The sequence below is a fragment of the Triticum aestivum genome, chromosome 5D (genome assembly GCF_018294505.1).
Source record: "Triticum aestivum cultivar Chinese Spring chromosome 5D, IWGSC CS RefSeq v2.1, whole genome shotgun sequence".
NCBI classification, from domain to species: Eukaryota; Viridiplantae; Streptophyta; class Magnoliopsida; order Poales; family Poaceae; genus Triticum; species Triticum aestivum.
This window is the reverse complement of record NC_057808.1, coordinates 328,277,977-328,282,524: the sequence shown is the minus strand read 5'-3', so window position 1 is coordinate 328,282,524 and position 4,548 is coordinate 328,277,977.

The following is a 4,548-nucleotide window of genomic DNA, read 5'->3' as shown; positions in this document are numbered from 1 at the left end:
GCTTGGGGAAGGGGCAAAGGCGGTGGCGGCTCCCGTGTCCAAGACGGACTCCGGCGGCGGCGTGCTGGGGTAGGAGACGGCGCGGGCGGGCCGGCGGCTCGGCTGGGCTTCGGCCCGGTCGGGCGGCGCGCAGTTTTTTTTTAAATACGTTCCGCGGAAAAATTCATAGAAAAATAAATAAAAGTCCAAAAAAGATAAAATAATTTTTCCCCGTCTAGTTAGAAAATCTAGAATAGGGTGAACATTTTTTTGACACAAAAATAATTTTTTGAAAACATGCAATATTTTTAATGCAATTAAAATTGCAAATAAAATCCGAATAAATTCCAAAAAATGATTTTAACATTTTTCCTCCGTTATTTCAATTGTTTTGGAGAAGTCATATTTTCTCCTCTCATTTATTTTTAAAAATGAAATATTTTTTCCGGAGAGAAAATAATTAAAACCAAAATCCTTGTTTTATTATTTGATGAAAATCAAATATGAAAATTCGAGAAAATCCCCAACTCTCTCCGAGGGTCCTTGAGTTGCTTAGGATTTATCGAGGATTTGTCAAAATGCAATAAAATATGATATGCAATGATGATCTATGTATAACATACCAAATTGAAAATTTGGGATGTTACAAACCTACCCCCCTTAAGATGAATCTCGCCCTCGAGATTCGGGTTGGCTAGAAAACAGGTGGGAGTGGTCCTTCCGTAGATCTTCCTCTCGCTCCCAGGTGGCTTCATCTTCCGTGTGGTGACTCCACTGGACTTTGCAAAACTTGATAACCTTACTGCGGGTAACTCGGCTGGCATACTCAAGAATCTTAACTGGTTTCTCCTCATAGGTCAAATCACTTCCCAGCTGAATCACTTCCAGTGGCACAGTATCTCTCAGTGGTATCTCAGCCATCTCTGCGTGGCACTTCTTCAACTGGGAAACGTGAAATACATCATGAACTCCAGACAATCCTTTAGGCAATTCCAGCTTGTAAGCAACCTCTCCCATGCGTTCCACAACTCTGTATGGTCCGATAAAATGGGGCGCTAACTTTCCCTTAACTCCAAAGCGCTTCACTCCTCGAAGTGGTGATACTCGAAGATACACTCTGTCTCCGACTTCGTGAACTGTCTCCTTTCGTTTAGAATCAGCATAACTCTTCTGTCTGGACTGGGCTACCTTGAGCCTGTCGCGAATCAACCTTACTTTCTGTTCAGACTCCTTAATCAAATCTGGTCCAAACAACTGACGGTCTCCAACTTCGTCCCATAACCACGGTGTTCTACACCTCCTTCCGTACAAGGCTTCGAAAGGGGCAATCTTCAAACTGGTCTGATAACTGTTGTTATAAGAAAACTCCGCATATGGCAAATTGTCGTCCCAACTAGATCCATAATCTAGTGCACAAGCTCTTAACATGTCCTCCAAAATCTGGTTGACTCTCTCGGTCTGTCCATCTGTCTGTGGGTGAAAAGTTGTACTAAATTCCAGCCTGGTTCCCAATGTTTCATGTAACTGCTTCCAAAACTTTGAGGTAAATTGGGTTCCTCTGTCTGATACAATGGTCCTCGGAACTCCATGCAAACATACGATCCTGGTCATGTATATCTTTGCCAACTTAGCACTGGCGTAAGTGGTCTTCACTGGAATGAAATGAGCCACTTTCGTCAAACAGTCGACTACAACCCATATTGAGTCATAGCCTGAACGAGTCCTGGGTAATCCTGTGATAAAATCCATGCCTATTTTATCCCACTTCCATTCGGGTATCGGCAATGGCTGTAACAATCCTGCTGGCTTCTGATGCGCTGCCTTCACTCTCTGACATACATCACAAACTGCTACATATTCTGCAATATCCTTCTTCATTCCGGTCCAACAGAAAGTATTCTTCAGATCCAAATACATCTTGGTATTCCCTGGGTGAATCGAGTACGGTGAATCATGGGCTTCTTGCAAAATCAACTTCCTGATCTCCGGATCATTTGGCACATATACGCGGTCCTCAAACCATAAGGTATCGTGCTCATCCTCACGAAATCCCTTGGCTTTTCCTTTGCTCATCTTCTCCTTTATCTCTTCAATCTCCTTGTCTGTCTTCTGAGCTTCCCTGATCCTTTCCATCAAGGTAGACTGAATCTCCAGTGTCACTAAATAGCCTCTTGGGACTATCTCCAAACATAGTTCGTGAAGGTCCTCGGCTAACTCCTGAGGTAACTCTCCTGTCATGAGGGTGTTGACATGACTCTTGCGGCTCAACGCATCTGCTACTACATTAGCCTTCCCTGGGTGATAATGCAATCTCATATCATAGTCCGTTATGAGCTCCAACCATCTCCTCTGTCTGAGATTTAACTCCTTCTGCGTGAAAATATACTTCAAACTCTTCTGATCCGTATACACCTCACAATGGTTTCCGATGAGAAAATGTCTCCATGTCTTCAATGCATGCACCATGGCTTCTAACTCCAAATCATGCGTAGCATAATTCTTCTCATGGGGTTTAAGTTGTCGTGAAGCATATGACACAACTCTTCCTTCCTGCATAAGCACTGCTCCAAGTCCTCGACGAGAAGCGTCGCAATAAACTTCATAATCCTTGCGTTGATCTGGCAGAATCAACACTGGTGATGTAACCAATCGTTTCTTCAACTCTTGGAAACTAGCTTTACATTCCTCAGTCCAATTGAATTTGGTGTCTTTCTTCAATAGCTCAGTCATGGGCTTAGCAATCTTCGAGAAATTCTCGATGAATCTCCGGTAGTATCCTGCAAGTCCAAGAAAACTCCGGATTTCTCCAACTGTCGTGGGTGATTCCCAACTTGTTACTGTGTCAACCTTGGCAGGGTCTACTGCTATTCCTTCTCCCGAAATAACATGTCCAAGGACTCCAACTTCCTTCAGCCAGAATTCACACTTGCTGAACTTGGCATATAACTGATGTTCTCTGAGCTTCTCAAGTACCAATCGCAAATGCTCCTCATGCTCTTCCTCATTCTTGGAAAAGACTAAAATATCGTCAATGAACACCACGATGAACTTATCCAAAAACTCCATAAACACTTTGTTCATCAGGTTCATAAAGTAGGCAGGTGCGTTAGTCAGACCAAATGACATAACGGTATACTCATACAATCCATATCTGGGGGTAAAAGCCGTCTTAGGTATATCCTGCTCTCGAATCTTTAACTGATGGTATCCCGATCGTAGATCGATCTTGGAAAATACTTTAGCTCCTTGTAGGCGGTCAAACAAATCATTGATCATCGGCAGTGGGTACTTGTTTTTGATGGTCACTTCATTCAGTCCACGGTAATCAACAACCATCCTCAGCGATCCATCTTTCTTCTCCACTAGAAGTACTGGTGATCCCCAAGGTGACGAACTTGGGCGAATATAGCCTTTATCCAGTAACTCCTTGATCTGCTTCTTAATTTCCTCCAAATCTTTTGCGGGCATCCTGTACGGTCTCTTAGATATTGGCCCTGTGCCTGGCAAAAGTTCAATCAAGAATTCAATATCTCTATCTGGCGGCATGCCTGGCAACTCTTCTGGAAATACATCCGGATAATCCTTCACCACTGGTACTTCCTCCTGTACAACTCCTGATAAGGAATTCACTTGAGTCCTCTTCGGCATATGCCGGGATACATACTTAATCCTTCTTCCTTCTGGGGTGGTAAGCAAAATCGTCTTGCTGGCACAATCGATGTTTCCTCCATACAACGATAGCCAATCCATTCCCAAAATCACATCCAAACCTTGCGACTCCAAAACTATGAGGTCTGAGGGGAAAACATGCCTACCAATGGCCAATGGTATCTGAAAACATCCTTGGCTGGCCATATACTCTGATCCTGACGGGGTTACTAGCATAAGGGTTTTGAGAACTTGGGTGGACAGCTTAAAATTATTCACGAATCCCCTTGATATGTATGAATGCGATGCACCAGTATCGAAAAGAACGGTTGCAGTAAATGACTTAACCAAAAACTTACCTATTACTGCATCAGGCTGAGCTTCAACCTCCTCCACGCTCACGTGGTTCACATGTCCTTTGTTGAACGGGTTCGGCTTCTTCCCAGAGCTTCCATTGCCATTTCCATTTTGGGCTTCAGGACAATCAGTAGCATAGTGTCCAGTCTTCTGGCACTTGAAACAAGTAACATGACTTAGGTCCCTCTTGGTTGGGGTAGATGGGTTGGTGCGGTTCTGTCCGTTGCCTCCTCCATTCCCATTACCATTTTTAGAGCCATTATGGTTGTGCGAACTACCTCCTCCATGGGTATGCTGAAACTGTCCTCCCGGCTTCGGGGCAAATCGTGGCTTCTGCTGAGCTCCAGAATTGTACTTCCCTTGTCCATACTTCCTCTTACGGTTTTCAATCTGTTGTTGCTTCCCTTCAATCATGAGAGCTCTATCTACCAGCTCCTGGTAGTTGTTGAAGGTTGCTACCATCAACTGCATACTCAGTTCATCATTCAGTCCTTCCAAAAATTTCTCCTGCTTGGCAGCATCTGTAGCAACGTCATCTGGTGCATAACGTGCTAACTTACTGAA